At 36.7% G+C, this 20,202-nt stretch overlaps 1 long non-coding RNA gene across 1 annotated transcript; it reads left to right on the forward strand.

Moving 5' to 3' along the window:
- Positions 1-342: 342 nt before the first annotated feature.
- LOC112771399 (uncharacterized) lies at positions 343-4,545 on the forward strand. The gene is made up of 6 exons (XR_003187055.2): positions 343-960; positions 1,046-1,314; positions 1,397-1,544; positions 3,717-4,044; positions 4,130-4,216; positions 4,302-4,545. It is a non-coding gene; the product is annotated as an uncharacterized lncRNA (long non-coding RNA).
- The last annotated feature ends 15,657 nt before the right edge of the window (positions 4,546-20,202 follow it).

Here is a 20,202-nt window from a genome sequence, read left to right on the forward strand (position 1 = left end):
GTTATTTTCTATATTTAAATTATAACGTTAGTGATTATGAAATAATAAAAATTTTATATGATTTGTACTAAATAATTAATATTTTAAAATATTAATACTGATGTTTTTGAAAATAAAAAAATTAATTATATTATCTCTAATTCTTGAATTTAAACATTTTATTAAAAATAATTTATAAAATTGATGAACAAATAATACTTTTATACATTATTATTATTGGATTAAAATTTATTTTTAAGTATTACATTATCTTTATTTTTATTTAAAATTATAAAATTACCCCCTAAACCCTAATTTTTGATCTAACCCTAACCTTAACTACCCAACCCCCATACCCACACCCTGCACACAGACGCACACTAACATCACACACACCAGCAGCTGCAAAGTGAAAGAAAGAAAGAAAAAAAAAAAAAAAAGAAAGGGAAGGAAGAAAGGAAGGGGGAAGGGAGAAGGAGATCCGAGAAGCGAGAGGGCCGCCACGTGTCCTGCTACTGCCGCCCTCACGAGTCCGCCGAACCCGCCACGCCTCGCCGCCAGCTGCGCTCCATCGCCGTTCCGTCAACGCTGCATCCCGTCGCGTCCGTCGTCGCCATTTCCAAGCGTCGTCGTCAAATCGCCAAGGGAGAGAGAGAGACGCGATGAAGGTGAGAAAGAGGAGCTAGCGTCGCTGTCGAACTGTTACGGAGCCACCGGAGCCGTCGCGTCGCCGTTGTGTCTTGCCTCTATCGTCGCCGTGAATCGCGAACAGAGGAGACCGAGAGACCAAGAGGGAAGAGGCGATGAACGAAGCCGTCACTGAAGCCTTGCCCGTCGCTGCCAGAGGCGTGGAGGAAGGGAGGCAGAGCCGCGAGATAGAGGAGCCACTGTGACTGTCGTTGCTGCCGCGGGTGTGGTCTGCCGTCGAGCTGCACGCCGCCACTGCCGTCGGAAACCGCCGTTAGAATCGCTACTGTTTTGGTGAGCTTTTCCCTGTTTCTTCCTTGTTCTGCCAATTCACTTTTACTTTGAAGCTTGTCACTGAAATTGTTTGTGTTGAATAAAGTGGTTGTCGTAAGTTACGTTGCCGCTGCCGTTACTGGAGGTAGTTGCTGGTTCTGTTTGAAGATTGCTGCTACTACTGGAATCCCCCCAAATCGGAGAGGAGAGGAGGCGTTTAACCTCGTCGCTGTTGCTGCCATGGAACAGGTGCTGGAAACTACTAACGGAGCAGGCTGAGTCACAGTGATTCTGGCTGCCAAGGACGGTTCTGTGGCTGTCGGAACCACCGCTGAAGGTTCTGTCCTTTGGTTCAGTCAGTATTCTTTGGTTACAGTAAGTATCTCTGTCTTGAAACCTTCCCCGTTCATATCCCGTTATGTGTTATAAGGTTTTTGCAATATTAATATTTTTTTAGGATTAAGTTATCGGGGCCACATGTTGCGAGTAAGGGTTGTTTCTGCTACTGCAAAAGTGAGCGAAGCTGTGATTCCAGCTACCGGTAATTTCGGGTTGAGAGAGAAGGTTCCTGTGACGCGTTTGGTTTATGTGTTCGACGAGTCGAGGTAGGGGCCTTTTTCGCAAAACTAAACTTATTCATCTGGAATTGTTATATATGGATACTGATATGAGAAATGTACCTTTGGTAATTGTATAAGTCTTGTGTATTGTTTGATTGTTTTGGATGGATGTGAATGCTTGTTGGACTGGACTACTGTTGGCTTTTGTGAAATGGACTGTTTTGAAGTGTTTCTTTAAAGTTGTTTCTTTAAGGTTTTGGAATCGAGTTTAATCCGTTGGAAATTGATTTGAGTTTGAATTGGTTTTCTAGAAATATGAAAATGGTACGCACTTTTAGATCCAGCTTGATTTTGAACTAATTTTGGGTTTCGGACCGTTGAAAAGGATTGTGGAATGGTTTGGTTGGGACCCGAAAAGGGTGGCAAAGTCCAAGTTTTAGGGGAGGTGTTGCCGAAATTTCTATAAAAATCTTAGACTTTGTTTGAAAAGTTATTTAGAAAGGCTTGGATTTGAGAAATTGTATTATTTGATTTATTAAGAAAATAGTTATGTTTTTTAGTTTAATTTATTTAAGAAAACTATGTCTTGAGTTCGATTTATTTAGAAAGGAATTACTTTACCATTTTGAATCACTGAAGAAAGGTATTATGTTCTAATATTGATTTTAAATATAAAAGGGCTTATGCTTTTAGTTAGACTTAAGGATTTCGTTCAGAGGAGCTTTTAGTGATTTTAAAGGAAATTGGACTTTTGATTGAATAATTGCGTTTGTGACATTTTGGAAGAAGTCAGAGAATTGGTTTTAAGAAGGAACCTGGAAGTGGTTTTGATTTAAATGGATTGGCTCCGTTTCAAGTGAATTGGTTTTAGATTGGGTTGGGACTTGTGACTTTATATGATTCATTTTTATAATAAATTCTGTTTCTATTTACTTAAACCAAGAATCTATGATTTTAAGAGTTTCAATCAATTTTTAAAAAATTGAGATAGGTTGTCATTCCCTAAAGTCTTGAGACTCTGCTGAGAAAATTCTATTACCAAATTCTGTTTTAGGATGACTGATTCTTGGATCTTTCAAAAGAGATTTTTAATTTGGCCTAGTTGCTGAGTCGTTCGGAAGTTTTAGAAGGATGTTGTGGAAATATGGCTTGTTTTGAAAGAGGAAATTTCTTTTGAGAAAGAAGGCTTATAAGCTAGAAGTGATTTGAAAAAGGTGGATTTTTGAAGTTAAGACTGGGATGAATTGAAATTTGATTTCAAAGAAAAGTGATTTGATAAAAGTGATTTATGACTTGAATTATGATTTTATGAGTTTTACGATGTTGGATGGTGGAAGTGCTATTATGTTATGAGCCGGAATGGCTGTATATGATAATGAATTACAGCTGATTGTGGAATATGTTATGAGTCGGATGGCAGAGTATGAATATGAATGATTATTGAGTTAATAAAGTGATTGCTGCACTTCCAATTATCTGAGATACGAGTTTCCCTGGGTAAAAGCAGTGGTTAGCCACCGGACATTGTGAAAGTTCTGGATGAGCTCGCCCTTGTGGAAAAACACCAGTGTGGGTGTTGTGTGATTATGATTATGATTGTGAATAACTCGAGTTGGGGATGCACGACAGAGGGACAGTCCAATGGTTAGTTACCAGGACTTGTCGGGTTGGCTTTATAACTGACAGATGAGATTCATCAGCCACTAGGACATGCATTCATCATATGCATCTATGTGATATTTTTTGGGTGTGCATATTGTACTTGGTTTGCGTATGTGATTAATTGTGTTTAATTGTTAATTGTTCTATTTGATGTAACTGCCTGTTTCTGCTTGAACTTTTCTACTTGTGTTTGCGACCGAAACTCTGTTGGATTGTGATGGATTGGTTGTGGATTGAATTGTTTGGGCCTAGGGCTGTGACTGATTATGAGATGGGCCGAAGGCCGTGGTTGGTTTGTGTTTTGGCTTAGAAAAGTATGGGAAATTAAACTTTAGAAAGGCTTTCGGATTTTTGAAGAGTTAACAGTTTTCTCTTCCAGAAAGAATTTTGGAATTTTTATATTAAATCTTTGATTTTGAAAAGATGCATAGGCGATTATTAATCACTGTAACGGTTTTACCTTCACATATCCTATTATAATAATTATCAAAAATCCTCTTCTAAGGACCCTTTCGAGGATGATGTTCTCACCCCCCTACAAATTTCCCTTTTCAGGATATGGGCGTTGAAGTCACCAAGAGTTTACCTAGTTGTTGTCGTGATGTTTTGTGTTGCCTTAGTTATTATCTATTATTACCTTGCCTTTATCTTTATACATTCTGTAAGAGGGATAGGAATTGTATTAGTTAATGTTTGTAAAATTATTCATATATATATATATATATATATATATTTTCAGGACTTACAGCTCGCAAAGATGTATTCAGGAGCTTGATGCCAGGAAAGCCAATTGATTTTCTTGTGCTAGACTTAGTAGCAGATATGATGAAGACAAAGTTGACCAGAGAAAAGTGGTTATTGGTTTTTACCTACAACTTTTGCGGTAAGCATATATGAGTGTATATTAAAATAATATTGGTAGTTGTTATTTGTATTGCGCATATAAACAAGTGGCCAAAATAACGTAGATGTCAGAGAAGATAAAATTGGATCCCAACCATCTGCCGTCTTGTATCACAGATGTTTATTTGGGCAAAGTTGACTGCTTAAAAAGAGTAAGTTTATATCATTTTTAAATTCAAATTAGCAAATATTGGTATAAAATAAATTTAATAACTAAAATGATTTTCTCTTGATTAGGTGTTTATCCCTGTACCTGAAACTATTCACGAAGGTCATGAACACTGGTATCTCGTAGTGATCGATCGTGTTAAAAGACAAATCATTTTGCTAGACCTATTTTCCATTAAGAAACAATTCAAGCGAAAGAGGATAGCCTTGAAATTAGTAAATATATTTTCTTTTTTTTTTGTTAATTATATAGATATATGACTAAAAAAGCAAATTCTGACATAGACATAAACAAACCATTTATTTAGACGAAGTATTGGAAAATCGTTTATTCTATAACTTTGAGACTACTCCAAATCTAATTTCTTCATTATTTGAATTTGAAGAACCAAAAGGCCTTCCCACCCTCGAAGTTGTATCATAATATCATATAATTAATAGTTATTGATATAAAATTTATGCAATTATATAATACTCTAATATATCTTGCTCGATATGTAGGAATGACACGGGTGTGTGGGTTGCAAGTTGGGTAATAGCTTGTTTTGAAGATGATAACTTTAACATAAAGATAATATTATAGACTTTTTTTTCGTTATTCTTTCTTTTATATTTAGGTAGTTAAGCTTAATGTGTAAATGTTAATATTTTATTAGGTATATTATGGGAATCGAACGAAGATTGCAGTCTCATTCGTGTCGAAGAATTATAAAATGATCGAGTATTGGGCAAAAGAAAAGCCTTTGAAAATTTTAGAAAGGTGTATAATAATTACCATCGTGATGATTATGAATTCCCACAAGATGGTGATTATTATAATGGTGATCACCATCGTGATTATTATGAATTTTCACAAGATTAGATTTATAGCATTCATACAGCTTTCTAAGATTTTCAAAGGCATTTCTTTTGACTCTATACTCGATCATACTATGATTCTTCGACATGAGTGAGACTGCAATCTTCATTTGATTCCCATCATCAAACTAATAAAATATTAATATCTACACATTAGGCTTAACTACCTAAATATAAAAGAAAGAATGACCGAAAAAATTAGTGTATAATATTATCTTTATGTTAAAATGATCATCTTCAAAACAAGCTATCATCCAACTTGCAACCCACACACCCGCGTCATTCCTACCTATCGAGTATATATTAGAGTACTATATAATTTCATATCAATAACTACTAATTATATGATGTTACGATACAATTTCGAGGGTGGGAAGGCCCTTTGGTTCTTCAAATTCAAATTGTAAAGAAATCAGATTTAGAGTGGTCTTAAAGTCATAGAATGAACGATCTTCCAATACTTCATCTAAATAAATGGCCTGTTTTTGTCTATGTTGCTTTTTTAGTCATATATCTAGATAATTAACAACAAAAAAGAGAATATATTACTAATTTCAAGGGTGTCTTCTTTCGCTTGAACTGTTTCTCAATGAAAAATGGGTCTAGGAAAATGATTTATCTTTTAACACGATCGATCACTACGAGGTACCAGTGTTCATGACCTTCGTGAATAGTTTCAGGTACAGGATACACACCAAATCAAGAGAAAGTAATTTTAGTTATTAAATTTATTTTATACCAATATTTGCTAATTTGAATTTAAAAATGATATCAATTTACTCTTTTTAAGCAGTCAACTTTGTCCTAATAAACATCTGTGATACAAGATGGCAGATGACTGGGATCCAATTTTGTCTTCTCTGATATCTACGTTATTTTTGCCACTTGTTTATATGTGCAATATAAATAACAACTACGAATATTATTTTAATATACACTCCTATATACTTATCGCAAAAGTTGTACGTAAAAACCAATAACCACTTTCTCTGGTCAACTCTGTTTTCATCATAGCTGCTACTAAGCCTAGCACAAGAGAATCAATTGGCTTTCCTTGCATCAAGCTCCTGAATACATCTCTGCGAGCTGTAAGTCCAGAAAATACTATATCCTCCTCAAAGCTGCCAAAGATAAATTAACATAAATAAAAATAGCTAAACAAATCCACAATACCGTTTAAAAATAATATTCTTATTGAGTTTACTTACTTATCCATCAATAGATTACCATACAAGTATGCTGCAATTGCAAGTTTAGTATCATCCAAACCCATAAAAGCTTTTGGTCTAAAACACACTTGCACCCACTAAATATAAAAAAAAAACTGTTATTATTGAAATAATAATAATAGTAAAAAATTACTTATTACTTAGTACTCACAAAAGGTAGCTCTAATCTAGAAACATTAATTGGAGCAAGTGATTATGTTCTTCTTTTATTAGCAATGGACAAATTCGTCTTTGCCTTCTCAATAGAGCATAGCAACAATGGATTATTTGCTGCACTACTTTGTTGATTAAGAGTTTGAGAATTGGAACCAAAGACCTTAAATACCTTAGAGGGGGAGCTGACATTATTTTTCAACCTTTGAACAAGAGATTGGACTAGTTGAGTCAATTGTTCAACAGAACTAGCTAATCAATCTAAAGTCACTTCGTCCTTCAATGAGAGATGTTCACTGTATCAGGGAAAACAAAAAAAAAAAGTTAACCATGATGTAAAAATAAAAATAATAATAAGATTTTAATCAAACGACAAATTGAAATTCACAATAAACAACCAAATTTAAAACATAAAAAATCCTTCATCAAATTACAAATCTAAATTCACCGTAACCAGAGTCTAGGTATGAAAGATGTGTCATTGTCAATGTCACCCGCCTTGGAACAGACCCAGGGACGTGTGCGGTTGTGTGCGCAAAAGAGCACACTGCTGGAGACACGACACATGGTGGTAGCATGACGAACAACGGCAAGGAATCAAGGTAGAAGAGAGCGAATTTGCGAGAATAAAGAGAAGCAAGCAGAGAACAGAACTACGTGCAACTGTGCGTGAAGGCGATCAGACGAAGGAGACGCAGGCGACCGATAGAGAGAACGGTGGCAAAGGACAAATGGCAGGGGCGCAGAAGGCAGAACAGCGATGGAGTGAGAGTGAGTGAGTCACGACCGAGAGTGAGAGAGGAGTGAATGACCAAACCCTAAACCCTTTTCCTCTTTCTTTTTGCCAAAATGCGCAACATATCATATATGCTCATCATCCTTACCTAGCCACCTTAGGCATCCTCTTTTTTTTTATATATTTTTATTTTATATGATAAATAATACCACTCACACTTATTTTCAAATAAAAAAATATAAAAAAGTTTCAGTTTTGTGGGTTTATGAACGGCAAAAATGGTTTCCCTTTTTTTTTAGATAAATTTATATAACTAAATTAATTGACATTACAATATAATTCATATTTTTTTAATCAAATAAGTGAATATAAAGTTGCGTTAATAAAAAATACTAGAAGAACATTGAGAACAAATTCATAAAATATAAATAGTAAAAATAATAATTATTATATACCTATTCAAAATTTCTGTTGGTTTTTTATTATTCTTTATGTTAGGAATAGAACTTGCCTCACAAGAAAGAATTCGATTATTTCTACGTGTTTTATGTTAGGAATAGAACTTGCCTCACAAGAAGGAATTCGATTATTTCTACGTGTTTTTACCATTGTATAAGCTTAAGATTTTGTGTTTGAGAAAAATACATAACAATGATAGAAGAAAATTGCTATTATATATTAATTTAAGGTGAATCTATAATAAATATAAATTCAATCTAATTATTGACAATCTTATTCGTGTTATAATCAATATGAATCACACAGATTTTATTTTTAAATAAATCATATATTCACCCAAAATCAATATTATATATAAAAATTACAAGTCTGAATAATAATATCACCTAGAATAATAATAGGTTTTTATGTTAATATCTACTATAAATAATTTTTAAATAAAAATAATAAGTTTTCAGTTATATATATTTTAAAAATATATATATATTTATTACTAAAAATTATGCTTCTATTTTCACGTAGATTTGAATACTAAAATATACTATGAATAATGTCTAAATAAAAATACTAAATTTTAAATAATATGTAATTTTAAAAAAATAATATATTTATTATTAAAAATTATATATTTATTGTCATGAAGATTAATAATAACTTCTAAAAATAATATCTACTTTAAATAATAAATTTTTTTAAATTATACTCATAAAAGATACACATGCTTTGTAATTATATGATTTGATATAAATATAAAATAATAAACTCTTTTTAAAAGATTATTTTTCAAAAATAAAGAACGAGTAAACAAAAATTAAAACTATATATAAAGACATATTCTAACATGTTATTAGCAAATTATATTCACAATGTTATTCTAATTGTGTGACATATATGTTTGGGTATTTGAGATGGGTGATGAGCGAGAATTATCTAGACCACCTCAAGGTAGCGAGAAAAAAAGAGACACAAGAAAGGATAACATTAATGTTATTGATAACCAACTCTTACATCATCCGTACTTCAATCATATACGACACATACCCCAATATTTCTATTCTATGTATCATGTTTTTTATACTGCTGCAGTATATTCTAACCAATCTTCGACAACCATGCATCTATCGCTACACAACCTATTCCCATCATCATTTATCGTACATCCAACTGTCACAGTTTTTCGACCTCCTACTCTCTTATATCCTTTTTAATCTAGTAATTCAAGAGATACAGATGAAATTCTTAAACTGCTAAAGTCTCCACAACATCATCAGTCTGACTCTGGTACAAATAAGAAAGCATCAAAGCATACAAGTGTACGTGATAAGAAGATATCTACGGCCAAGTGAAGAATTATCTGGAATCGACATTTGTCTGAAAATATGGTTAGTGTGAATACTGTCTCCATTAAAGACAAATTTTCAAAAAATAAAAAAACTACACTGAGGACCTCACACAAATCTCTAACCGAGGAGTGAAGAACGAATGATTGACGGTTTAGAATTCAGAATAAATTTCCATTGCAAGTATAGTTTCTAAATCAAGTAATCATCATTTCTTACAAACGTTTTGGTTGTCACAAGTAAGAAACCCAATAAAATTTATAAACCGAAGTATTCAAACCTCGGGTCGTCTTCTCAAGGAATTGCAGGGAGGTGTTCTTATTATTAGTTATGGAAAACAGTGTTTTTGGGTTTTGAAAGGTTTGAACAAGGAAAATAAATAGCAGGAATTAATAAATTAATCTCTAATAAAACTCTTGGCAAGGTATGAAAATTCGGAAGTCCTATCCTAGTTATCCTTATGAGAATTGAGTTTAATCCCACTTACTTAACTTTTACGAAAGCAAGGGAAAGTCAAGTGGACTAATTAGTTAGATCCCCAAGTCCTAGCCAACTCCTAAGGAAAGACTAGAGTTAGTGGAATTCAATTCAATTAGCAAAAATAACAATTAACAATCACGATAAGTTTGATAACTCAAGAGCCTCCTTTAATCAATTAAAGCCAAGAATATAAAAAGCTAAATAAGAATCATAAATCTGAAATACCTCAATTTATATCAAATAAAGAAAATCCTAACATGAATGATTCATAAGCCAATTTGGCAACATAAGTAATTAAATAAAAGCATTAAAGTATCTGAAAGTAAAGGAGAAATATAAAGTAAAAGGAATATTGAACCTGAGAGGAAGTTGAAATAATAAGTTGAAATAATAAGAAATCCTAATTCCTTTAAGAGGAATCCTAATCCTAAAACCTAAGAGAGAGGAGAGAACCTCTCTCTCTAAAAATTACATCTAAACTATGAAAAGTGAATAATCGAATCCCCCTATGAATGGATGCATTCCCCCACTTTATAACATCTAATCTGTGTTTTCTGGTCTTGGATCTGGGCCAAAAGGGCTTCAGAAGTCGCTGGGGGTGTTTTCTGCAGTTTCTGGTGCGTGGCGTCTATCACACGTCCGCGTGGGTCACGCAGTCGCGTCATTTGGGAGTTTTCCTTATCACGCGTTCGCTTCGCTCATGCGTACGCGTCATTTGTGTTCTGCTCAAGGCACGCGTTCGCGTCAGTCACGCATCCGCGTCGCTGTCTTTTTGCGCTGGGCACGCGGCCGCTTCGTCCATGCGTTCGCGTCGCTGCACTTTTCTTCAAAACTCCATTTTTGTGCTTTCCTTCCATTTTTGTATGTTTCCTTTCTATCCTTTAAGTCACTCCTGCCCTATAAAGCCTGAAAGCACTCAACACACAAATCACGGCATCGAATGGTAATAAAGGATGATTAATTTTAATGTTTCTAAAGCATAGGAAACATGTTTTTCACATATATCACATAATAAGGAAGGAAAAGTAAAACCATGCAAATTACATGAATAAGTGGGTGAAGGATTGAATAAATCACTTAAATTGAGCACAAAATACATCATAAAATATGGGTTTATCAACCTCCCCACACTTAAACAATAGCATGTCCTCATGCTAAATCCAAGATAAAGAATAAGGTAAGGTTAAAGTGGTGGAATCTCATGCAATGCATTCTATTCTAAATGCAAACTACCTAAATGAGTCATGCAATTCTAGTTATTATTCACTTGTATATAAAGCTTACATGTAGTTAAATTAATTCATATCCCCAAGGAATCATATATGCATAGCCAAACCTTAGATAATGTTAAAGCACTTTTACAATTGAGATGGGTAAAAATATTTCACAAACTTGCAAGACAATTAACAATTAAGCAGAGATATTTGGTGATGAGCTATTGAACCTTCACTAGATTTGTGTTTACTCTCTAGTCACTCAGTATTTATTGGGTTAATCACGCTATTCTTCTTTCTATTATTGCTTTCTAAAATTTTGTTCTTCATCTAACCAATCAACAAATATGGAATACAGACATACAAAAATCATGAGGTCTTTTTCAAGGTTGTAATGGGGCCAAGGTAAAGGTAAGGGTATATGTATAAGGCTAAGTGAGTTAATAAGTGAATCCTTGATTAGTCTAAGATCTCACCTAACATACATACTTTATATAATTTTAAAGTTCCTTTACCTATTTACCCAAAATTTTTCCACTTTGTATTGCAAGCTCATGCATTAATTTTAATTTTTGAAATTTTGTCCCATGTGCATTGACTTTTTTTATTTTGCATTTGGGAAATTTTTGTATCCCCTTGAAAATATTATTAATTTTTTTTATCAATGCACATGGTAATTTAATTGTTTTGATTTCACATGAGCGTGCTTCCCAATTTTTGTTTTTGAAACAACTTGTTCTTTTTAAATTCCTACTTTGTTTCTATCATCCCATATTCTCATAAAATTCCCCACTCTGAAATTGTACACAATATCTATCTTAAGCTAACCAAGGATTCAACTTGGTATTTTTATTTTGTTCTTCTGCTTAAGGCTAGTAATGTGATTATAGAACAAGAGGGGATTAAAAAGCTCAAGGGGGCTAACAAGGGTGATGTAAAAGGTAGGCTAATTTGGGATAAGTGAGAGAAAATTCAAATTATGCCCTCAATCATCTCTTGGTATGCATCTATATTCTATATTGGACATATAGATTAAAACAAAGTAAAGAACATCAGAATGAAAAAGAAGGGCAAAACACACAGGAATGAAATTTATGGTTTGAATGTAACCATACAATTAAACTCAAAACTCACAGGCTGTGTGTTCTCTAGCTCAAAAATCATATATCAGTTATACATGTCATGCAAGTAGAATTCAAGAGTTCCCATTATTCTCAATGTAAATATTAGGGTGGCTTTTAAAATCTTAGTGTTCCTCCTTGATGAAATGTTGTTAACTAACTAACATGTAATGCTATATATACAAGGTGTGTGGATTGTTTTAAATTACTAAAGTTTCTAGTTTACTCCTTTTATTTTCAATTAAACCAAACTATTATATGCTAAAAGGGTAAACTACACTAATTAATCCACGTATTCTATAGCTAATAAGTTTAGAATTACAAACTAAGCTAAATGTCTAAGATATAAACTAAAGTGCAGAATGCGGAAATACAGCAAAAGAATAATGTGTAAGTACTGAAAAATAAAATAAAGATAAAAATACAAAAAAATAAACAAAATAAGATAAAAAAGAGTCTGTAGTGGTTCACCAAAAAGATAGGCCAGGGATGGCGACCTCCCCACACTTAAAATATAGCATCGTCCTCGATGCTCACTCAAGCTGGGTGTGAAGAAGTGTCATCACCGGAAGGATGGGCTGCTGGAGTCTCTGTGGTGGCCTGAGGGTCTGCAGACTGGATAAGTGTAAGAGGATCTGTCTGCTGCAGTGGAGGCGCTGACTGTAGAGGAATCTCTGGGTCTACGGCCTGAATTTGGTGTGGCTCCGCATGCTGTGGTGCAGCCTGCTCTGGTCCTGCCTGCTCAGCCTCTCTCTGTGCATGTGTCTCCTCCTCATGCTCGTCCGCCTCCTCCTCAGATGGCTCTGATGGTGTGTCAGGCTTGGAGGGGATGTCGCCGCCGGATCGGATCATCAACTTGAGGTACTCATAGCGTCGCTTGTTGCGACGCTCAGATCTCTCATATCGTCGCTGGTTGCGGTGCTCCATCTGGTCCAGCTGCTGAAATAAACGATGCACGAGGTGGTAAATGGTCTCTGAGGCAGGTGGAGGTGCAGTGGTGGTAGCTGGTGCAGCAGTGAAAGAAGAGGGGGCAGCTGAAGGTGTGGCGGTCTCATCAGAAGCAGTGAGGAATGGAGGTTTGTGACCTAAAGCCTGAAAATTCCTGCTGTGAGGGATAATCTTCTTGCAGTCTGCAGCAGGTGGCTTCTCATCAGCAAGCTCCCAAGGCACGTTAGCTCGATGGCCTAGCTGGGTGACCAGATAAGGGAAAGGGAGAGTGCCTCTGACATGGACCCTGGCCATATAGTACCGGATGAAACATGGAAGGTACAGGTCCTTACCCTCCATCACACACCAGATGAGGGTGATCATAGCAGCGGGCAGCTCTGTCTCATAAGTGCTCGGCATCACATAGTTGCTCAAAATCTGGCGCCAAAGCCGAGCCTCATCATTCAGGTAAATCAGCTTGATTCCCTTAGGAATCACTGTGTTCTTTCCCATGACCCAAGGGACAGTAGGATCAAGAGATATTCTCTGCTTGACAGCATCCCAGTCAAATCTTATAAAGTGCATGTCTTCTTCAGCCTTTTGGTAACCGTCAGGCTGATCTGATTTAGGCTGAAGGTGGAGGATGTCCTCAATGGCTTCCTCAGTGACCAAAATCTGTTTCCCTCTGAAGTGCACTGCATCTAGGGAAGTCTTGAAATAGTTGTAGTAAAACTCTCTGACCCAGGAAGCATTGACCTCTGTCAAGTTTCTCTCCAAGAAGAATCAGCCTCTCTGTTTTATTTGTTCGGAGGTGTACTGCTGTAGTTCTTTTGGAATTTTCAAAGTTCTTTCCAGGTACAGGTTTTTGGAAGTGGCAAACACTGGATACTTTAGCTTACAGTATCTGTTTACAAATTTAACTGGATCATTGGCAGTGAAGAGCTGGTCAGCCTTCTCCTGCGGGGTAAAGTGCTTTTCCCGCCAGGAGTCGTCATGCATAATGTCGAGGATGGACATAGAGGATTCACCTCTCTTCCGTTTGCCAGTGGTTGCTTTGCCTTTTCCTTTGCGCTGAGGGTCAGACATCCTGAAAAGTAGAAATTCCAGGATATAAAAAGAAGGAAAACAAGTAGGCAAATAGGATGTATCAATGTAAGCATAAAGGCAAACGAGCAGTAGAATTAAGAAATGAGTGAAATATATGTACATTTTGGACTATATTTGAGTGAAAGATCTGAGGTGAAAAAAAAATCACAATCCAAAATATAACATAAGTAGAATTCATGTTAATTAGGAAAAACAATAATCATGCCTTGAGTTAGAAAGTTAAAGTAGTTAGTTAAAAACCAAAAAGAGAAGTTTGAAAGTTAGATCGGTTAGGATTGAAAAAGAGGTTAGAAAGTGGAAATCAGTGAGTTAGGAGAAAGGAAATTAAAGTGAGTGGCACCATAAATGTTTCCTAGGTAACAATAAATTCACAAATTTAAAGAATAATCAACTCATATTTAAGCAAAAATTTCAGTGTATTGATGATAATTCAGAAGGATAGAAAAGTTTCAAAACTAACATGAAATCATCAATAGTGCAGGTTATTAACTAGGGGATCAAAAGGAATAAGAATGCTAGCCCGGGCAGGCATGAATTGGTTTAGTTGTAGCCAAGTAAGGCAAAATAGTAAGTTACCAAACTCAATACATAAAAACAATTTGCAGAAAATTGGGCAGCATTCCGGCTAAAATTGGATGATTTCGAGTAATAAATAGCAAGAAAAATCAGTTCATTTAAATTTGAATAGAGCTGCAAATAGACACAAATAACATGAACATGAAAGAGCAGTGTAACAGCAGCAAGAAACATGGAAGACAATGTATGAACAATATGAATATCACAGCAAAATTAGAATTGTGAAATAGATAAAACAGGTAGTAAGAACGGCACAATTATCAGGCCTAAATCCACTAACCACATCCTGGCTACCTAACCACCTAGAATCCACTACAAACATGCATCTCTAACTAGCCTAATTCGAACATAATCTGAAAAATAAGCAAATAACTACAAGTGATAGAGAAATTGGCGTTCGGCGGAACCTGGTATGTGTAAGAGCAGAGGTGAGGGCAGAAAGATGGTGGTGGTGATGCGGCGGCGCTGGGAGAGGGGCACGGCGGCGCGGTGGCGGAGCAGGGGCAGTGGCAAGGGGCTTCGGGTTGGGGTTAATAGTGGAGAGGGGGGTAAGGAGGAAGGGGGCGAGGGTGGTGATGCTGTGGTGGTGGTCGGTGGTGGGAGGCGGCGGTCTGAGGTTGGCCGCGGTGGGGGCAGTGACGAGGAGAGAGAAGAGAAGAAGGGAAGAAAGAAGAAAGGGGGGTTGGTATCGCGGCGGGTTTTGGGTGGTCGGGGGTGGTGCGGTGGTCGCGGTGGTCGGAGCTGGGTGGTTGGGTGCGGTGGTGGTGGTTGTAGAGGAGGGAGGGAGTTGCAGAAAAGAGAGGAAGAAGGGGGGTTATGGGGCGCGACGGGTAGGGTTTCGCGTGAAAAGGGGGTTAGTGATTTTGAATCCACGCGAACGCGTGGGGCACGCGATCGCGTGACTAAGGTGAAATGGGATTGACGCGGTCACGTGATTGACGCGATCGCGTGGGTTGAGTAAAAGATGGATGACGCAGACGCGTGAGGCATGCGACCGCGTCGCTGTAAATTGTGCTAAACGCACAATTCCAGCGTCGTTTCAGCGCAACTCTCTGTTTCCATTTAGGGGGCCATAATATCCACGCGACGCGGACGCGTCGCTCACGCTTTCGCATGGGATGAGTGTTTTACAGGTGACGCGTTCGCGTCAGGAACGCGGACGCGTGGGCCGTTTTGTGCTAAACGCACACCAGTTGCACGATTCCAGCTCAGATTTTTGGGCGTTGGATCTTAACGCCGATTACCAGGTCACGCGTTCGCGTGAGTGACGCGGACGCGTGGGAGGCATGTTTTCACAACTGACGCAAACGCGTTAGCGACGCGGTCGCGTGGAACAATTTGTGCCAAAGGCACGCCTCCAGCCACGCTTTCGCGTGACTTTCTGTTCACTTTTTTCTTCCTAATGCACTTGTGACGCGAACGCGTCAACGATGCTTACGCGTCGCGTGCAAATTTTTTTTATATGTAATTATGTAGTATGCAATGCTATGAATAATATTCAGGTTCAATGAAAATAATATAATATAAAAACAAACAAAACGAAATAAAATTGAAACAGGAACGATCATACCATGGTGGGTTGTCTCCTACCTAGCACTTTTAGTTAAAGTCCTTAAGTTGGACATTTGATGAGCTTCCTGTCATGGTGGCTTGTGCTTAAATTCATCCAGAAATCTCTACCAATGTTTGGAATGGCAACACCTCCAGGGTCCCAAACTAGGCATGTAAAGCTTCTGAGTAGCTTCAAACAGATTCTCAGGCTCCCGGTGTGATGAATGTCAGAATAGATTCCAGGATCCCAAACTTTGATTTTAAATCCGCCTTTGTCTTGATCTATATTCTTCCATCCGGGCGGTTTAAAAATTGTATTCTCACCAAGATGACCAAACGTCTTCTGAGACCCATTCAATTGAACTTGGTACCAATCCGTGCACTTCGAATTGAAGCGTGGAACCTTATTGAATCTTGCACACCAGCTCTGAGCACGAGCCATTTTCCTCTTACTCTTAAAGCCGCAGAGAGCTCTAAGCTGGCCATCTGTTTCAAGCAAACCATATTCAAGTGGAAAAGTAAAGATAAAGGTTAAGGATTGTACCCACTTGAAGCTTGTATTAGGTGGTAATGGCCTTGGGATAGGTGTTTCCAGTGGTTCTGTAAGCTCTACTCCCTTGTATTCTTCTGCGAATTCCTCCACTTCTTTGCAAAATTCTTCAACTGCAACTGCGTCCTGATCAAAGTCTTCTATGTCTTCCTCGTCACTTAAGTCATACGTTGGAGGTTGAGAGAAATCTAGCTCGACGTCATCTTCGTATTCACTTGGATACGGTTCTTCACGATCAAGGAGTTCAGTTGCGGATGTAAGTGCGTGACTAGGAGAGCTTGATTCATGATCATCACTACCTATGGAATCAATTTCTTGGTCTGTTCCGTCCAATTTTTCACAAGGTATATGCATTAGAGGTTGTGCACTATCCTTCCTGGCATCAAATTCGAACTTCTCAGCGGAATCCTTTACAGTTCTCGATTCCCATGGAGGTTCAGCATCTCCTAAATCTTCAACCACTTCTTCCTCTACAACTATTATGGCTTCCTCCACTTGTTCCAATACAAAGCCATGCTCCTCATTGTCCACCGAAGTTTCTAGTGTCTCCTTCATGCTACACTCTTCTTTTGATTTTCCACATGTAACCATGGGAGTACTTTGAGTGCTTAGATGTCGGGAGGCTATTATATTTACTACCTCGGTTAAGGCAGTAGTGAGTTCCAGTACGTCCCTTTGCATCTTCGCTTGCCCTCGAAGAAGAACACGAAGTTTGTCATTCATTGGAGGTTGGGGCGGATATGAGGGTTCATAATAGGATTGTGGTGGTTCTTGGGAGTAATTGGATTGGGATTGTGGTGAATAAGGGTCACATAGTGGTGAATGGTGAAAAGGAATTTGTGAGTGTGGTGGTTCAAAGCTACGTTGAGAGGATGGTCTATAAGCACAGGGTGGGGCTTGTTGGTAATTACAAGGTGGTCCACCATATCTATCAGCTTGGTATGCATTGTAGAGTGGTCATTGCCCACGATATCTTGGGGGGTGTTGTTGCCTAAAGGGTTGATCAGGTCCTCTTGGCTCCATCCATCTTTGATTGCTTAGACCTTGATGCATATTCCTGTTATAGCTTCCACTCCTTTCAACAAATTTAGAACCAAACTCAAAGCGAGATGGATGAGAATTCATAGTAACTAATAGAAATAAAAGGGAAAAACAAAAACAAATAAACAAGTAAAAGAAAAAAAATATTTACAATAACCAATAATAAGGCACACATTTGCAATTCCCCGGCAACGGCGCCATTTTGAAGAACGAATGATTGACGGTTTAGAATTCAGAATAAATTTTCGTTGCAAGTATAGTTTCTAAACCAAGCAATCATCTTTTCATACAAACGTTTTGGTTGTCATAAGTAACAAACCCAATAAAATTTAAACCGACGTATTCAAACCTCGGGTCATCTTCTCAAGAAATTGTAGGGAGGTGTTCTTATTATTAGTTATGGAAAACAATGTTTTTGGATTTTGAAAGGTTTGAACAAGGAAAATAAGTTGCAGGAATTAATAAATTAATATCTAATAAAACTCTTGGCAAGGTATGAAAATTTGGAAGTCCTATCCTAGTTATCCTTATGAGAATTGAGTTTAATCCCACTTAGTTAACCTTTACGAAAGCAAGGAAAAGTCAAGTGGACTAATTAGTTAGATCCCCAAGTCTTAGCCAACTCCTAAGGAAAGACTAGAGTTAGTGGAATTCAATTCAATTAGCAAAAATAACAATTAACAATCACGATAAGTTTGATAACTCAAGAGCCTCCAGTTAATCAATCAAAGCCAAGAATATAAAAAGCTAAATAAGAATCATAAATATGAAATACCTCAATTTATATCAAATAAAGAAAATCCTAACATGAATGGTTCATAAGCCAATTTGGCAACATAAGTAATTAAATAAAAGCATTAACGTATCTGAAAGTAAAGGAGAAATATAAAGTAAAAGGAATATTGAACCTGAGAGGAAGTTGAAATAATAAGTTGAAATAATAAGAAATCCTAATTCCTTTAAGAGGAATCCTAATCCTAAAACCTAAGAGAGAGGAGAGAACCTCTATCTCCAAAAACTACATCTAAACTATGAAAAGTGAATAATCGAATCCCCCTATGAATGGATGCATTCCCCCACTTTATAACCTCTAATCTGTGTTTTCTGGTCTTGGATCTGGGCCAAAAGGGCTTCAGAAGTCGCTGGGGGGCGTTTTCTGCAGTTTCTAGTGCGTGGCGTCTGTCACGCGTCCGCATGGGTCACGCGGTCGCGTCATCTGGGAGTTTTCCTTATCACGCGTTCGCTTCGCTCATGCGTACGCATCATTTGCGTTCTGCTCAAGGCACGCGTCCGCGTCAGTCAAGCGTCCGCGTCGCTGCCTTTCGCGCTGGGCACACAGCCGCTTCGTCCATGCGTTCGCGTCACTGCCTTTTTCTTCAAAACTCCATTTTTGTGCTTTCCTTCCATTTTTGTATGTTTCCTTTCCATCCTTTAAGTCATTCCTGCCCTATAAAGTCTGAAAGCACTCAACACACAAATCACGGTATCGAATGGTAATAAAGGATGATTAATTTTAATATTTCTAAAGCATATGAAACATGTTTTTCACATATATCACATAATAAGGAAGGGAAAGTAAAACCATGCAAATTACATGAATAAGTGAGTGAAATATTGAATAAATCACTTAAATTGAGCACAAAATACATAATAAAATATGAATTTATCAAGGAGCAAAAGGCACTCTTAAAAAGAGTACACCAAGTGGATATTCTATCTGCATGCATACCCTAAACAACAAAAAGGCCGAGTACAATAAACGGAGAATTGAATGGCCATCTGTAAGTTTGCATATCACAAGAATTCGCGTCGATCATCTAAGCTTACAAAACTTAGTAATTTCACCAATTTTTTTATTTTGCAGTGGATCCCGGTTTTATTTAAGCCTCCTGCATACATGAATTTAGATGACTAAGATATTGAAATGGCAACCTACGTGTTTGCACCAAATAAAAGAAGGTTACATATCTCATTATCTATCTATTAAAGCTTTAAAAAATAATACAATATTAATATGTTTCATGTTTATAGTGATGAGGTATTGACGACAACAAACAAATTTAGCGAAACTCGTGACAACTTCAAGTCATTAATTTCTAAAGAATGGGTGCATCGAGATGTAAGTGCATAATTAAGTTACTAACTCTAGCATACTTTCAATTCTTAATAAATTTCTTAATTACCACATAGGTGTTGAATTTGGTGGCTACTATGTTAATCGTGCAGGAGAAAAGGAATAGGATTTCAAACACACTGGTATTTGCCAGTTGTGTTTTCGGTGCGCCATATCTTTTTCAGGCTTGTTATAATTTTTATTTATTTTATCTTATTGTATAATTGGTGTCATTGACTTAGCCCCTAACTATTAATTTCAGCAATTCATACTGGAATGTGATACCAAAATTGAAATTTTGTTAAAAATATTATCAAAAAGAATTCGTGAAAAAAGTTGATGAAGGTATAAAAAAGGTTTATGATTTATTGTATTTTTTTCATTGTTTATTGGCCTTTATTTTTATGAATTAATCTAGACTTTTTATTTTAAAATTTTTTGTATCTAGTAATATTCTAATACGCGAAAGTTGGTACTAGAATTTTTTACCTGTTAACGAGAACAACACGCATTTT

The sequence above is a fragment of the Arachis hypogaea genome, chromosome 18 (genome assembly GCF_003086295.3).
Source record: "Arachis hypogaea cultivar Tifrunner chromosome 18, arahy.Tifrunner.gnm2.J5K5, whole genome shotgun sequence".
NCBI lineage: Eukaryota > Viridiplantae > Streptophyta > Magnoliopsida > Fabales > Fabaceae > Arachis > Arachis hypogaea.